Genomic DNA, 18,678 nt, shown 5'->3' on the forward strand with positions numbered 1-18,678 from the left:
AAGGCTTGCTATTGTTAAACCTGTTTCTTCCACCATTATTAAAGCCTTGTTGAGGCTTTTGATCCTTCCATGAGAAATTTGGATGATTTCTCCATGATGAGTTATAGGTGTTTCCATAAGGTTCACCTAAGTAATTCACCTCTGCTATTGCAGGGTTCTCAGGATCATAAGCTTCTTCTTCAGAAGATGCCTCTTGAGTACTGTTGGATGCAGCTTGCATTCCATTCAGACTCTGGGAAATCATATTGACTTGCTGAGTCAATATTTTATTCTGAGCCAATATGGCATTCAGAGTATCAATTTCAAGAACTCCCTTCTTCATAGGCGTCCCATTACTCACAGGATTCCTCTCAGAAGTGTACATGAACTGGTTATTAGCAACCATGTCAATGAGTTCTTGAGCTTCTGCAGGTGTTTTCTTTAGGTGAATGGATCCACCTACAGAAGTATCCAATGACATTTTAGCTAATTCAGACAGACCATCATAGAATATATCCAGGATGGTTTATTCTGAAAGTATGTCAGAAGGACACTTTTTGTTCAGTTGCTTGTATCTCTCCCAAGCTTCATAGAGGGATTCACCTTCTTTCTGTCTGAAGGTCTGAACATCCACTCTAAGCTTGCTCAGCTTTTGAGGAGGAAAAAACTTGGCTAAGAAAGCCGTGACCAGCTTATCCCAAGAGTTCAGGATATCTTTGGGTTGAGAGTCCAACCACACTCTAGCTCTATCTCTTACAGCAAAAGGGAAAAGCATGAGCGTGTAGACTTCAGGATCTACTCCATTAGTCTTAACAGTATCACAGATCTGCAAGAATTCAGTTAAGAACTGAAAAGGATCTTCAGATGGAAGTCCATGGAACTTGCAGTTCTGCCGCATCAAAGAAACTAATTGAGGTTTTAGCTCAAAATTGTTTGCTCCAATGGTGGGGATGGAGATGCTTCTTCCATGTAAATTGGAATTAGGTGTAGTAAAGTCACCAAGCATCCTCCTTGCATTATTATTATTTTCGGCTGCCATCTCCTCTTCTTGTTCGAAAATTCCTGACAGGTGCTTGCTGGATTATTGTAATTTAGCTTCTCTTAGTTTCCTCTTCAGAGTCCTTTCAGGTTCAGGGTCTGCTTCAACAAGAATGTTCTTGTCCTTGCTCCTGCTCATATGAAAAAGGAAGGAACAGAAAAATAATAATAGGGATCCTTTTTGCCCAGGTGTAGAGGTTCCCTTAGGTGAGTGGAAGAAAAGAATAGTAGAAGAAAAGAAGAAGAGAAAATCTGAACTCAGAGAGAGAGAGGGGGTTCGGATTTTTGGTGAGTGAGGAAGAGATGTTAGTAAATAAATAATTAAATATAAGAAGAAGATGAGAGGGGGGAAGTTTTCGAAAATAATTTTTGAAAAAGAGTTAGTGATTTTCGAAAATTAGGAAGAAATAAATTAAAATTGAATTTTGAAACAATTAGTTAATTAAAAAGAATTTTTTGAAAAAGAGGGAGATATTTTCGAAAATTAGAAAGAGAGGGTTAGTTAGGTAGTTTTGAAAAAGATAAGAAACAAACAAGAAGTTAGTTAGTTAGTTGAAACAAATTTTGAAAATCAATTTTGAAAAGATATGAAGATAGGAAGTTAGAAAAGATATTTTAAAATCAAATTTTTGAAAAGGATAAGATTTTGAAAAAGATAAGATAAAAAGATATTTTTGAAAAGATATGATTGAAATTAGTTTTGAAAAAGATTTGATTTTTAAAATCACAATTAATGACTTGATTCACAAGAAATCACAAGATATGATTCTAGAACTTAAAGTTTGAATCTTTCTTAACAAGCAAGTAATAAGCTTGAAATTTTTGAATCAAAACATTAATTGATGATGTTATTTTTGAAAATTATGTGATAAAGATAAGGAGAAGATTTTTGAAAAATATTTTTAAAATTTTCGAAAATAAATAAGAAAAATGAAAAAGATATGATTTTTGAAAAAGATTTTGAAAAAGATAAGATTTTTAAATTGAAAATTTGAGTTGACTCATAAGAAACAATTGAATTTTTTTTTTAAAATTTTTTGAAAAAGTCAATCCAAATTTTCGAAATTTATGAGAGAAAAAAGGAAAGATTTTTTTTTTATTTTTGAATTTTTAATGATGAAAGAGAAAAAAAACATGAAAATGATGCAATGCATGAAAATTTTGGATCAAAACAATGAATGCATGCAAGAATGCTATGAATGTCAAGATGAACACCAGGAACACTTTGAAGATCATGATAAACATCAAGAACATATTTTTGAAAAATTTTCAATACAAAGAAAACATGCAAGACACCAAACTTAGAAATCTTTAATGCTTAGACACTAAGAATTCAAGAATGCATATGAAAAACACCATATAACACAAAACAATGTAATATGAAGATCAATCAAGAAGGTTTATCAAGAACAACTTGAAGATCATGATGAATGCAATTTTTGAAAAATGCAAGATGAGTATGCAATTGACACCAAACTTGAAATTGACTCAAGACTCAAACAAGAAACATGAAATATTTTTTTGATTTTCATGATTTTCTAATTTTTTTTTTGGTATTTTTCGAAAATTAATGTGAAAAAGAAAAATAAGGATTCCAAAATTTTTAATATGAATTCCAGGAATCTTGTACTCTTAGTCTAAAGCTCCAATCTGAGGGTTAGGCATGGCTTAATAGCCAGCCAAGCTTTAGAATGTAACTCAGATATACTGCTCATTAATTATCAAATTAACTTGCCTCTATGCTGATGGTTGGAAGCCCCTATCCAAAAGAATTTAGACATGGCTTTACAGCCAGTCAGGCTTCAACATGCTTCATGAAACACTAGAATTCATTCTTAAAAAATTTTAGAATAATTTTCGAAAATAGATGAGAAATTTTTGAAAGATATTTTTGAAATTTTTTTTTTGAAAACAAAATAAGAAGAAAATTACCTAATCTGAGCAACACGATGAACCGTTAGTTGTCCAAACTCGAACAATCCCCGGCAACGGCGCCAAAAACTTGGTGCACGAAATTGTGATCCCCGGCAACGGCGCCAAAAACTTGGTGCACGTCTTAATAAATCGTTTTTCATTCACAAGTTCGATACAACTAACCAGCAAGTGCACTGGGTCGTCCAAGTAATAAACCTTACGTGTGTAAGGGTCGATCCCATGGAGATTGTTGGTATGAAGCAAGCTATGGTTATCTTGTAAATCTCAGTCAGGCGGATATTAAATGGTTATGGAGTTTTCGAAAATTATAATAAATAAACGGAAAATAAAGATAGAAATACTTATGTATATCATTGGTGAGAATTTTAGATAAGCGTATAGAGATGCTTTTGTCCCTCTGAACTTCTGCTTTCCTGCTGCCTTCATCTAATCAGTCCTACTCCTTTCCATGGCTGGCTTTATGTAAGGACATCACCATTGTCAATGGCTACTTTTTATCCTCTCTGTGAAAATGGTCCGATGCGCTGTCACTGCATGGCTAATCATCTGGAGGCATCACCGTGGTCAATGGCTGCATCCTATCCTCTTGTGAAAATGGTCCAAATACTCTATCACAGCACGGCTAATCATCTGAGGTTCTCGATCATACTGGAATAGGATTCACCCTCCTTTTGCGTCTGTCACTACGCCCAGCACTCGCGAGTTTGAAGTTCGTCACAGTCATTCATTCCCAGAATCCTACTCGGAATACCACAGACAAGGTTTAGACTTTCCGGATTCTCATGAATGCCGCCATCAATCTAGCTTATATCACGAAGATTCTGGTTAAGAGATCCAAGAGATAATCATTCAATCTAAGGTGGAACGGAAGTGGTTGTCAGGCACGCGTTCGTGGGGGAATGAGGATGATTGTCACGTTCATCACATTCATATTGAAGTGCGAATGAATATCTTAGAAGCGGAATAAGTTGAGTTGAATAGAAAAAGAGTAGTACTTTGCATTAATCTTTGAGGAACAGCAGAGCTCCACACCTTAATCTATGGAGTGCAGAAACTCTACCGTTTGAAAATACATAAGTGATGAAGGTCCAGGCATGGCCGAATGGCCAGCCCCCAAACGTGATCAATATGATCCTCAGATGAACTAAAAAATCATAAGATGTCTAATACAATAGTAAAAAGTCTTATTTATACTAAACTAGTTACTAGGGTTTACAGAAGTAAGTAATTGATGCATAAATCCACTTCCGGGGCCTACTTGGTGTGTGCTTGGGCTGAGCTTGAATGTTACACGTGCAGAGGCTCTTTCTGGAGTTGAACGCCAAGTTGTAACGTGTTTTTGGCGTTCAATTCTGGTTTGTGACGTGTTTCTGGCGTTTAACTCCAGACAGCAGCATAGAACTGGCGTTCAACGCCCTTTTGCGTCATTTAAACTCGGCCAAAGTATGGACTATTATATATTTCTGGAAAGCCCTGGATGTCTACTTTCCAACGAAATTAGAAGCGCGCCATTTTGAGTTCTGTAGCTCTAGAAAATCCACTTTGAGTGCAGGGAGGTCAGAATCCAACAGCATCAGCAGTCCTTCTTCAACCTCTGAATCTGATTTTTGCTCAAGTCCCTCAATTTCAGCCAGAAAATACCTAAAATTACAGAAAAACACACAAACCCATAGTAAAGTCCAAAAATGTGAATTTATCATAAAAACTAATAAAAACATCCCTAAAAGCAACTAGATTCTACTAAAAACATACTAAAAACAATGCCAAAAAGCGTATAAATTATCCGCTCATCAAAGAACCTATTTACTTTTTATCAAGTAGACAAGAATCATATAGTCTCATTCATATATATAGGTTGCACTGCATTACATGAGTTTTAATTGTTCCTAATCATTTATTTTATCTCCTTCAACTAAGCATGAGGACATGCTAATGTTTAAGTGTGGGGAGGTTGATAAACCACTATTTTATGGTTTAAATTGTGCTTAATTGTATGGTTTTATCAATTCTTTACCCACTTATTCATATGATTGGCATGCATTTATATTTCCTTCCTAAAATTATTACATGATTGAATATTTGCTTCCTAAAGACTTTTAATTATGTATTTTAATTCTCCTTCATTCCATTAGATGCTGTGATCTGTGTGTTAAATGTTTCAGGCTTATATGGCATGAATGACTTGGAGATTGGAACGGAAGCTTGCAAAAATGGAAGGAACACAAGAAATTGAGGAGATGACCAGCGAGAAGTGACGCAGACGCATGGCTCACGCGACCGCGCGACATAGAGGAAATCGCAGTGACGTGGACGCATGGCTCACACGACCGCGCGAATTGGAACTGCACAAGTGACGCGGAGGCGTGGACGACGCGCATGCGTGGCAAGGCAAAACGCCGAATGACGCGTCCGCATGAATGACGCGATCGCGTGACATGTGCGATCTGCAGAATCTGCAGAATTCGCTGGGGGCGATTTTGGGCCCTGTTTTGACCCAATTTTCGGCCCAGAAAAGCAGACTAGAGCCAAGGAACATGGAAAACAAAAGGACAACAATTCATTACAGACAATTCTCAGTTTTAGATCTAGTTTTACTCTTCCTCTAGGTTTTTTCTCTACACATCATAGTTCGTAGGATTTTATTTTTATTACTTTTCGCATTAGGATATTGAGAAGAGTTATTACCTCAGCAAGACTTCGTCATTCTAGTTTGTTTTCTTTACCTGTCTCTTACTCTTCTATGTCCTTTGTTTATTCAGAATTACTATTGGATTATTTTTAGAGTTTATTAATATAAGAACTATTTTTATTTTTAATTGGTCTTTTTATTATTATTTATCATGTCTTTCTTTATTTCCCTTTCCTATGTTATGAATTCTACATTCACAATGAGCGAGTAGTTCCATAACTTGGATGGGAGTTGATTGAAGGGAAGACCTTGCGTTGGAATGCTTAAAAGAAAAATTGTAATTGGATTTATTGTTGGATTGCTCTCTAGTCACTGACAGCAATCCTTCCAAGTAAGCGGATTGGGACTTGTGAATAGAAATAGCTTTCCAACTTGTTTGACTTTCCCTTACCTAGTAAGGGATAACTAAACAGAACAACCCTCAATTATCAATTAATCTTGAGAGTACTCCAACAAGAATAGGGCTTCCAACTAATCTACTCTCAGCCAAGGTTTTTATTTAAAATTACATAAATTCTCAAATTTAATTTCCCGTTATTCAACTCAAACCATTTTTGAAAACATCAGATTAATAAAATAGCACATCTCTCTGCAACTCGTTGGGAGACGACCTGGGACTCATACTCCCAGTATTTGAATTTAAATTTTGTGACAACCCTTCTAAATTGATAAGCGGATTTCTAGTTGGTTAAGAACTGTACTTGCAACGTATCTCTTCTAATAATTTCTTAACTCGCCAATTTCCGCCACGTCACCCACCATGGTATATTCTTTCCTTTTTGTTCTTAGTTTTATTTTATTTTATTTTTTATTCGTGTTCATTCATAATTTCTGCATAGTCATCTGTATTCTGCATAAAAAAAATTTTCGCACGTGATGCGCAAGGGTCGCTGACGCGTCCGCGTCATAGGTGCATTCGAAATAAGGAAGAAAAGAAGCAGATAGTCACGCATGAGCGTGGTTGGAGGTGTGCCTTAGGCACAAGCATGCCCACGCGAACGCATCCCTGACGAGTTCGCGTCACTTGAAAAACCAGCCTCCCACGCGTACGCGTCACCCACAGGCATGTGTGACCCTGCGAAATCGATGTAAAGAGGTGCATGGCAGAGAGTTATGATGGAGTGGGGCTTGAATGGTGCTGGAAACACAAGCCCTATCACGCGTACACGTCACCCACATGTACGCATCATTTTTTTAAAAATAGGCCATTCACGCGTGCGCGTCACTCACGCGTACGCGTCACCCAGAATTTTGGCAATGTGCGTATTAAACAGAGAGTTGTGCGTACGCGAGGCTGCACTCGCGCCAATGGCACAAATCAGGTCACGCGTCAGCGTCCCCCACGAGTTCGCGTCACCTGAAAATAGCACCAACCACGCGAACGCGTGCTCCATGCGTCCGCGTTGCCTGCGCCGCACAGCTTATCCAGATCAGTACCAGAATTCTTATCTTTTCTTCCCCAATCCTAATTTTACTCCTCCCTTCTTATTTCTTTCTTCATCCTTCTTTCTTCTTTATTCTTTCTTACCTATTTCTTCTTCATCTCTTTAACCTCTCATCCCTCTTCACTTCCGTTCTATTTTATTTAATTTATTTGCATACTTTCATCCATTGCATTTTAATTTTGCGCATATTTTTATTTTCTTTTCTAAGTCTATTATTTTTTCTTTGGTGTCAAATGTTCTTATTCGACTGTTGTATCTTCTCTGGTATTATTTTGGTGCTTAGTGACTTATTTTACACTGTTGGATGACATTATTTCTCTGTCAATGCCAATCTTTTATGATACTTGTGTTCCTCTTGCATTGACATGAATTTATATTGTCTTTTCTTATCCATTATCTCTTCCCCATTGTTGCAATTTTTGCACTATTGATATGCCATTTGCTTCTATTGTTTTCTCACTTGCATGTTGTAACTACCATGTAATTGAGACCCTCATTATTTGGCATTAACCAACCCATATTTTATTTGTTTTCTTATCTTTGTTTCTGGGTTACCTTTCTTCCTTTTTCTCTTCTTTCAGGATGGCCACCGGGAAAAGAACCAGAAGACGTTTACATGGGGCAACAGACAAGTTCATGTGCACAATCTTTGGAGAAAAGCATCAGTTGCAGCAGCCCGTCCACTTGCACATCTTAGCATGCACCGAGGACGGTGCAATCTTTAAGTGTGGGGAGGTCGATATGGATCTTCATAGATTAGTTATTTCCTTCTCAACACCAATGTTTTATTTTCTTTGTTTGTTCATTGTTGCATTTGCATGTTTGATTGCATATTTGTTTGATTTTGTGCATATTTTACCACCACTTGGTTAAAGTAATATTTTCTTTTTCAAGAAATCTTTTATAGCATTCCACTAATTTGAATTAAAATTTTTATTGAACTTGTTTGAAGAAATATTATTTTGGAACATGGTTTAGAGCTCGAACACACAAAACTTGTGAGATTTTTGAGCTTATTTGATTGGTTGCATTTTATCAACCAATATTTTATTTTTGGTGTGTGTTGTTCTCTCTAAAATTGTGATCTTTGTCTTGCTTAATTCTATATTTCCATGGTTTAATGTATGCATGCACTTATGTGATTGAGGCCTTGTTTCACTGAGCTTACATACCCATATGGCCTTAACCTTTTCATTATCCTTTGCAAACCAATTTGAGCCTATTTTACCCCTTTTGTTCTTTACTTTAGCTCATCACTAACTCTATGCGGAAAACAATAATGTCCTTAATTTGAATCCTTGGTTAGCTTAGACTAGTGAGAGTGCTTATGATTTAAGTGTGGGGAAATTGGGTTTGGAAACATTTGGTTTGAGAATCAAGTATGTAAGAATTTTCTAAAAATGTGAAAGAATGTTGAGAATATGTTCATGCATTCAATACCTTAATCATATTCCTTGAGAAAAGCAAAAGAAAGAAAAATTATGAAAAAAAAAGAGAAAAAAATTTTATTAAGAAAAGAAAAATAGAAAAAAAAATAAAAGAGAAAAAGAAAACAAAAAGAGCAAATAATAAAAAGGGGACAGAGTAAATGTTGGTAGCAATGCATATGAGTTGTACTAAAGTTGGGATGCATGAATATGTGGTAAACATAGTTAATGGGCAGTTAGATTCTGCATTGTAATTACGTGGATTGTCTTAAGTTAGGTGGGAATTTTGGGTTAATTAAGGATTCAGATTTCAGTCCACTTGGCCAAATATAATCCTACCTTGACCCTAACCCCATTACAACCCTTAAAAGACCTCTTCATATGTGTATCTGTGCATTAATTCTTTGTAGATTGGTAGAAGAAAAGCAAGCCTTAGAAAGCAAGGTTAGTAGAGAATTGAGAGATCGAACCTTAAACACCTGAGCGATTAGAGTGCATACACTTCCAGTGAGGGTTAGATGCTCGATTCTTTGTTCTCGGCTTTCACGAGCTATTTTCTTTTACAAGTTTACTTGTACTTTATTTTATGATTTGAATTAGTGAAATCCAATTCATGTCTGTTCTCGGAAGATTTATTTACTTTTAACCAAGCAGGAAAAAGCATTTTGCATATAGTTGCATTCATAAAGATAGGTTGCATTACATACTTTCTACCATTCCTCTTCACTCTTATAGTTTCTCTTGAGCTAGCATGAGGACATGCTAATGTTTAAGTTTGGGGAGATTTGATGCACCACTACTCCGTGGTACATCTTCTGCTTAATTGAGTGGATTTTATCCACTATTCTCACACTTATTCATAGAAATCGCTTGTTGTACATTTTCCTTCCTGATTTTGTGCTATGATTGAAAACATGTTTCCAGGGCCTTTAAATTGCTAATTTTAATTCTCTCTTATTACCATTCGATGTCGTGATATGTGTGTTAAGTGTTTTCAGAGATTACATGGTAGGAATGGCTTAGAGAATGGAAAGGAAGCATGCAAAAGTGAAAGGAATACAATAAACTGAAGGAACTGCTAAAGCTGTCCAGCCTGACCTCCTGGTACTAAATCGACCATAACTTGAGCTACAGAGGTTCAAATGATGCGGTTCTAGTTGCGTTGGAAAGCTAACGTATGGGGCTTTACAATGATATATAATATGCTATAGCTGCCTCGAAGCCAGGTGACGCGCACGCGTGGATTATGCGCACGCGTGACCTGGCAAAAACCCAGTCCACGCTAACACGTGGACGACGCTCCCGCATGACTTTGCCGTGACCTGTACTTACCAAAAATTACTGGGGGCGATTTCTGGGATATTTTTGTTCCAATTTTTGGCCCAAAAAATACAGATTAGAGGCTATAAAGTGGGAGAATCGATCCATTCATAGATACAACATTAACAATTCATAAAACATTCATAATTCACAATTTTAGGTTTTAGATGTAGTTTCTAGAGAGAGAGGCTCTCTCCTCCCTCTTAGGATTTAGGATTAGGATTTCTCTTAAAGGTTAAGTTTACTTCTTCTGCATTCCAGGTTCTATGTTCTTTTAAATTTAGTTTCTCTTATCTACTTTTATTTATTTTATTACTTTAGTTGCTCTATTTCTCTTGGTAATTACTTATTTAGCCAAATTGGCTTATGAACCCTTCATGTTAGATTTGAATTTATGTTTAAATGCAATTTAAGGTATTTTAGATTTATGATTACTTTCTTCTATTTATGATATAAATAATTTATATTTTTCCCCTTTTGCTTTGGTTGAGTAATTGGTGACACTTGAGTTATCAAACTCAGCTGTTCATTGAAAATTAGAATTTGTTGATTGATTTAGATCCCTCTAAAGCTAGTCTTTCCATAGGAGTTGACTAGGACTCGAGGAATCAAATTGATTAGTCCACTTGAATTTCCTTTATTTAGTAAGGGTTAACTAAGTAGGAGCAATATACAATTCTCATCACACCTGATAAGGATAACTAGGATGGGATTTCCAGTTCTTATACTTTGCAATGGTTTTCATGATTATTAATTTACTTTACTATTAATTTATTTCTTTGTTTCCTATCTTCAAAAACCCAAAAAGATACTTTTTCTCATAACCAATAATAAATCATACCTCCCTACAATTCCTTGAGAAACAACCTGAGGTTTTAATACTTCGGTTATCAATTTTACTGGGTTTGCTTAAGTGAGAAACAAGTTTTTGTATGAAAGGATTATTGCTTGGTTTAGAAACTATACTTGCAACAAGAATTTATTGTGAATTCTAAACCATCAATCTTCCGTTCATCAATTCCATATCAAGTCTAATAAGTTCCAGCCACCGAAGCTTTATTCCAAGTTTTCCAATTCACCACTTCAACTCCAATTCAATGTAAATCCAATCTAGTTTTATATAATGTACCAAATTCAAACACTAGGGTTTACTAATTCATTAATTCACAAGGGTTTAGTGATTCCTTACCTTTTTCACTGCTCATAGGGAAGAAACTCGGCAATAGCTCATACTAAAGTACCCTTAAATTATGAAAATCACAAAAATATCTCGATACACAAAACCTAAATTCGCAAAAATGGAAAGAAAGGAGAGCTAGGCATGAAATTCAGAATTTCTTACACTTTTGTTTGGATGGAATCGAAGAGATCTACGAGAGGATCGCGTGGTCGCAAATGGCTCGTCAATCGAAACTCCGGATCAAAAGTTATAGAGGTTTTAAAAAGATGATGAATAGTAAAAAAGGGTTTCTCACCCTCTTCTCCAATTTTAGTGTGACTTCACTAATGAGGGGGGTTTGTTGCTAAGTTCCAAAGTTTATGAGGGTTATATGAGTTAAGCTTGGGCTCAACATTGGCCCAGTTCATCCATTTTAGCTGTTAGTCTAATTTTGGGCCAAAACCTTTAAGATTGACATTTTTAATTCATATCTTGAATAATTTTACTTCCCCAAATTATAAATATTAATTTCATAGCCTTCTTCACTCATAATTAATTGTCTCACTCATAGTGCCGGATAAAGTTAAGCCGGTACTGTAAGAACCACGGTTAATTAACCGTTTAATTAAATAATTAAATTGCCAAAATAAGATTCAAAAAATATTTAGAATGTAAATTAGAAAATTTAAATATGATATTTAGACTCAGTAGATTTTTTCGAGTTAGAAAAAGTAATTTTCTGTGAAAAATCGCATAAAATTGCAAACCAGTAAATTAACCGCCAGTACCGGTTTAAATCGGTCCGGAACTGGGCGAGAATAATAAAAATAGTAGACAACCTTAGGAAAACATTTATAATTAAAAACCGAGCATTAATTTTAAAGGTTTGGCACGAAATTAGGCCAAAAGAGCCAAAAATGCTAACGGGTTGGACTGAGCCCAAGTTTGGCCCAAGCCCAACATATATAAGTTCATTAAATGAACCCATTCAGCTCATTCATCATCAAACACACACAGCTGGGAATTGAGAGAGAGGAAGGAGAAGGAGCATTATTCACTCCTCTTTTCAATTGGCCATAACTCGAGCTACGGTTCTCTGATTTGCATGCTGTCAGCGGCTTTGCGAAGCTCTCGCCAAGCCCGTCACTTCTGGCTAAGTATTGTGGTAAGCTTCTCGCAAATATCTGCCTAGTTTACTCCCCTAAGAAATCCAAAATTTTAGGCTTGAGTTTTAAATGAATTTTTGTGTTTTGATTGCTTAGGTGGTACTTAAGGTTGGGCTATTGGTGGTTTGTACCCCAAACACCATCGGGAAAGGTAAGAAAACTCTTTACCTTGTTAATTCATGTAATTAGAAATCTTAGGTATTGATTTATGGTAATTTATATGGTTTTAGTTAAGTTCTTGCACTTGTTGGAGTTGATTTGGAGCTTGGAATGTGAGTTAGTGAATTTTTGGTGATTGGGAGCTTGTTTGGGCTCACACTTGGTATTTTGTGCATATTAGGAATCGGCCTGGGAACTGGCCAATGTATGATTTTAGTTTTCTCTATGTAATATATAATATTTCTGGATACTTAGGCTAGTGACCCATAGGATAGGTTTGGATTGCATTGGTTGTTGAACTTGTTTATTGATGATGTATGATGAACTGATGACTTTGATAATTTTGATGAATAATGTTGTTGATATTAATAAATAGTGTTGAATATTGATATTGAGAATGAATGAGGTTGATGCTGATGATTTGTAGCAATAGAATTTTGATTGATGAGTATGTTAGTTGAGAATTGGTTTAGTGTGATATGTTTGATTATGGGGGGTTGAGCATCATGTGATGTGAATGGAAATTTGTTAAGATTGGTAAAATTAGACACGAAAGGATAAATTCTGAGGTGAATTGAGGTTTGGTGTGGTTTTGGTTTAGTTTGGTTGTGAATTTTGGAAAGTTGAGAACGTTGTTGTTTGTGGTAAAAACCAATTTTTGGTCAACTTTGACAGATCATAACTTAAGCCTCAAAGCTTGAAATTGAATGAACTTTGTTTTAAATTATTTGCTTTGAGAGCTTTAAACTAATATAAAGTTTGTAGAAATGGATTTTTGTAGAGAAACTTATGAATGTTTAAAATTTGGTGGCAAAAACTGAATTCTGCAACATTTGAAAATTTTCTAAGTCTGTTGTAGTATGCGTATGCGACAGGGGGCACACGACGCGACCAACCTATTCAGGTTGGGTAACTCGCATATGTGAACACTTCCTGTATATGTAAGAAAATAGATTTTCACTCCTTACGTATACGACACAGTGCAAGTGACGCGATCAAACCATTCAGGTTAGGCATCTCGCATACGCGAGGCACTGTATGCGTACACGAGCTATCAAAAATGAAGCCTTTGCGTACGCAAATCTTAACACGCGACGTGAGCAACCCATTCGTGTTGGGACACTCGCGTACGCGAGCAGGTGATTGCGTACGCGATGACCCCTTTTTTAACACCATGAGTACGTGAGGCAGGGGCTTGCGTTCGCGAGACCCCTGTTTTGCTGAAACATGATTTTCTCTATTTTCAAAGGTTCTCCTACCTAGACTTCCTTAAGCTGCAGTTTAAGAGTAAGATATTGTTGATGGACATAAGGACTAACAGAATAGGATTAGTGACTTAAATAGGTGAATTTTAAGTGAAATTAGAAAACGGAGGCTTAGGTTTCTAGAGTACTGAAGACTGAATTGGTTGAGTAAGATAGTGAAGCATTGTATTGATGGTTAATGATATGAGTTGAAGAAGTGGTGAACTACTGAGTACTAACTAAAATGATTTCTGAAAACCACTGTTTTGTTATTTTATTGAGAATGTTGAGACGCTTTGCGCCTGGCAGGGACGGTAGGTTAATCCCTCCTGTCGTGGTCACGGCGGCGGCGTAAGGGAGGTGGTTAGTCCCGCTTATGTTGAGATGTGAGGTCTGAGGCAGAGTATCCTGCTCGCATCCTTTCGGATCACAAGAGTGTGCTCGACACTATATCCGTGGGTAGTGTGCCCGGCACTATATCCGTGGGGGATCCCACTTTTCTTCGTGACCGAAAGGCAACATCTCCATGGAGATGTGTCGGGTTGGCAGTTGAATCGACAATGTGATATCACAGCCAAATAGGACAAGCATTCATCATGTGAATATTCTATCTGTTTGTTTACTTTGCCGACTTGTATTGTTTGCCTAAGTGTTTAACATTCTTAAATGCTTATTGAATTACTTGATATACATTCTTCTACTTGTGCTTTACTTGCATTGTTATTATCTTTGTATTCTACTCGGATTGAGGAGGTTCGGAAGGAGGTGGCGATGGGATCGCATGGCAGCAAGGCTGGCGAAGGTTGTGGGACAACAGAGAATTGTTAGATTAGAAATCCACTAAGTTAGATTACCCTTTTTCATTGTGGTTTTAAAGTTAATGTTTTAAATTTACCTATGGTTTAAGCTTGAATCTTATGATGGATATAAAGTTCTAGGATTGCCTCTGGCATCCTGGCGTCTTATATCTTACGTCACTGGGTACTGTTACCATACTGAAAACCTTCAGTTCTCATAACATATTCTGTTATTATTTTTTAGATACAGGTCGCAACCCACCTCGGTGAGTTGCTTGACGGTGATAGAGCGGAAGATCCTAGCTAAGTTTTTGAAGTCTTTTGGTTTATTTTGTGTAGATCTCTCACTTTTGTATTTATCTATGCCTTAGAGGCTTACTTTGAGAGAAATATTGTATAAGCTGTTTTACTTTCAAAAATTCTGTATTGTCTGTATATTAGAATCCGGCTTAAACTCCGCGAGCTGCGGCTAGATCTTTATACTATTATCTTCTTATATATCTATATATGTCTTGATATCTGTACGTATATTTTGTGCCTTAAGTTTGTAGCTTCATGTGAACGTTTTGCGCTTTTCAAACTCTATTTTAGAGCTTAATCCTTCATCCGGCTTCTAGAATTATTATTTCTTTTTGTATATATATATATATTGTACTATATTTAGAATTTTCATAACCTTTGATTAACCTTTGCTTTATGACGTGAGGTAAGGCTCAGGGTAATTAGGGTGTTACAGGTACTGTCGGTTAAATTATTGATACACGTCTCTATGTGTTTTCCAAAATAAATTACATTTCCTCGCTTAGAAAAATCCTTCAAGTCCAAATATCACCATTAAATTTTCAAATTATGAAATCTAAATTTTCCAATCCTCTTATCCCATATTTAATTAATTACTTATTTAATTACCATTTAACCAGGTTTTACAAAGAAAATGAGCTGTTCTGCGGTTGGCCGTCATTTTTAGTTGTCGCTATCATATCGAATTGCTGTTACCTTGCTTTTCCATCACAGAAGGAGCCAAAGGAAAGGGAGCTCGCAAGGGGATCACTATTGTCAAGTTGCTTACCGTTCTGAGTCGTGCCGTCGTGTCTATGGTTGCCGAAAACATGGCTGTTACCGCCGAAAGTCGCTAGGGAGTTGTTGTCACTCTGATCTTTGGTTCTTCTCTAAGTACAATGAGTTTTCTTGCCCCGACACCTTTACCACTATTATTTCTATTATAATTTATTGAGGATTTCTCAACGTTGATGTCTTATGGTTGAGTTTTCGAGGTTGCATATAGCAATTAGAGTTGTTGTGGTTGTTGTGAAAGCGGTATGGAGCTGTGGTTGTGGCTGCTGCTGCTATGGGCCGGTAAAAAGGTGTTTTGCACGTTTTATAGCTTTCCGGTTTTGTCTATTCGTGGTAGGGGCCTTTTCTTCAATGCATTTTACTTTCAAGAATTGTTATAGGTTGATATTAATATGAAAATTATATTTTTATGATTTCTTAAGTCTTATGGATAGAACAGAGTTATTTTGGATCACTAGGAACCATGATCAAAGTGTGAACCCGAATCCAAAGCATTGGCTTACTATGGTTCGGGGGAAATACTTAGATTTCAGTCCAAAAAATGTAAGGCTGGCGTTCAACTTGCCAATGATGGAAGAAAATGCACGCCCCTACACTAGAAGGGTCAACTTTGATCAAAGGTTGGACCAAGTCCTCATGGACATATGTGTGGAAGGAGCTCAATGGAAAGTTAACTCAAGAGGCAAGCCAGTTCAATTGAGAAGACTGGACCTTAAGCCTGTAGCTAGAGGATGGTTGGAGTTTATTCAACGCTCAATCATTCCTACTAGCAACCGGTCTGAAGTTACTATAGACCGGGCCATCATGATCCATAGTATCATCATTGGGGAGAAAGTGAAAGTTCATGAGATTATACCTCAAGAACTCTACAAGGTGGCTGACAAGTCCTCTACTTTGGCAAGGTTAGCCTTTCCTCACCTCATTTGCCACCTCTACAATTTGGCTGGAATTGACATAGAGGGAGACATCCTCATTGAAGAGGACAAGCTCATCACTAAGAAGAGGATGGAGCAAACAAGAGATCATGGACCTCAACAAGAGCATGAGGAAATTCCTCACCATGAAATCCCTGAGATGCCTCAAGGGATGCACTTCCCTCCACAAAACTATTGGGAGCAAATCAATACTTTCCTAGGAGAATTAAGCTCTAACATGGGACAACTAAGAATGGAGCACCAAGAGCACTCCATCATCCTCCATGAGATTAGAGAAGATCAAAGAGCTATGAGGGAGGAGCAACAAAGACAAGGAAGAGACATAGTGGAGCTCAAGAGCACCATTGGTTCTTCAAGAAGAGGAAGACGTCACCCTCACTAAGGTGGACCCATTCCTTAATCTCCTTGTTCTTATTTTCCTATTTTTCGTTTAATATGCCTTATGTTTGTGTTTGTGCCTTATTACACGATCATTAGTATTTAAGTGTCTATGCCTTAAAGTTATAAATGTCCTATGAATCCATCACCTCTCTTAAATGAAAAATATTTTAATTACAAAAGAACAAGAAGTACATGGTTTCGAATTCATCCTTGAAACTAGTTTAATTATTTTGATGTGGTGACAATACTTTTTGTTTTCTGAATGAATGCTTGAACAGTGCATATGTCTTTTGAAATTGTGGTTTAGGAATGTTAAATATGTTGGCTCTTGAAAGAATGATGAAAAAGAGAAATGTTATTGATAATCTGAAAGATCATAAAAATTGATTCTTGAAGCAAGAAAAAGCAGTGAATAGAGAAAAGCTTGCGAAAAAAAAAAGTGAAAAGAAAAATGGCGAAAAAAAAAGAAAGAAAAAGAAAAAGCAAGCAGAAACAGCCAAAAGCTCTTTAAACCAAAAGGCAAGAGCAAAAGGCCAATAACCCTTAAAACCAAAAGGCAAGGGTAATAAAAAGGATCCAAGGCTTTGAGCATCAGTGGATAGGAGGGCCTAAAGGAATAAAATCCTGGCCTAAGCGGCTAAACCAAGCTATCTCTAACCATGTGCTTGTGGCGTGAAGGTGTCAAGTGAAAACTTGAGACTGAGCGGTTAATGTCGAGGTCCAAAGCAAAAGAAGAGTGTGCTTAAGAACGCTGGACACCTCTAATTGGGGACTTTAGCAAAGCTGAGTCACAATCTGAAAAGGTTCACCCAGTTATGTGTCTGTGGCATTTATGTATCCGGTGGTAATACTGGAAAACAAAGTGCTTAGGGCCACGGCCAAGACTCATAAAGTAGCTGTGTTCAAGAATCAACATACTGCACTTGGAGAATCAATAACACCATCTGAATTCTAAGTTCCTATAGATGCCAATCATTCTGAACTTCAAGGGATAAAGTGCGATGCCAAAACTATTCAAGAGGCAAAAAGCTACTAGTCCCGCTCATCTGATTGGAGCTAAGTTTCATTGATATTTGAAATTTATAGTATATTCTCTTCTTTTCATCCTATTTGATTTTCAGTTGCTTGGGGACAAGCAACAATTTAAGTTTGGTGTTGTGATGAGCGGATAATTTATACGCTTTTTGGCATTGTTTTTACATAGTTTTTAGTATGATTTAGTTAGTTTTAGTATATTTTTATTAGTTTTTAAATAAAAATAAAATTTTTGGACTTTACTATGAGTTTGTGTATTTTTCTGTGATTTCAAGTAATTTCTAGCTGAAATTGAGGGACTTAAGCAAAAATCAGATTCAAAGGTTGAAGAAGGACTGCAGATGCTGTTGGATTCTGACCTCTCTGCATTTAAAGTGGATTTTCTGGAGCTACAGTAGTCCAAATGGCGCTCTCTCAATCGCATTGGAGAGTAGACATCCAGGGATTTCTAGAAATATATAATAGTCTATACTTTGCTCGAGATTAGATGACGCAAACTGGCGTTCAACGCCAACTCTCTGCCCTATTCGGGAGTTAAACGCCAGAAACAGGTTGCAAAGCAGAGTTAAACGCCAGAAACAGGTTACAAACTGGCGTTCAACTCCAAGGAAGACCTCTACACGTGAAAGCTTCAATGCTCAGCCCAAGCACACACCAAGTGGGCCCGGAAGTGAATTTCTGCATCATTTACTCATTTCTGTAACCCTAGTAACTAGTTTAGTATAAATAGAACTTTTTACTATTGTATTCAGAGTCTTTTGATTACCTTTGGATTATCTTTTGATCCTTTGATCACGTTTAGAGGGCTGGCCATTCGGCCATGCCTGGACCATTATCACTTATGTATTTTCAACGGTAGAGTTTCTACACACCATAGATTAAGGTGTGGAGCTCT

General features: G+C 36.7%; 1 non-coding gene across 1 annotated transcript; it reads left to right on the forward strand.

The window, feature by feature from the left end:
- Positions 1-518: 518 nt before the first annotated feature.
- LOC112781707 (small nucleolar RNA R71) lies at positions 519-622 on the forward strand. The gene has a single exon (XR_003192466.1). It is a non-coding gene; the product is annotated as a small nucleolar RNA R71 (small nucleolar RNA).
- The last annotated feature ends 18,056 nt before the right edge of the window (positions 623-18,678 follow it).

Source organism: Arachis hypogaea, chromosome 19 (genome assembly GCF_003086295.3).
Source record: "Arachis hypogaea cultivar Tifrunner chromosome 19, arahy.Tifrunner.gnm2.J5K5, whole genome shotgun sequence".
In the NCBI taxonomy this organism is placed as follows: domain Eukaryota; kingdom Viridiplantae; phylum Streptophyta; class Magnoliopsida; order Fabales; family Fabaceae; genus Arachis; species Arachis hypogaea.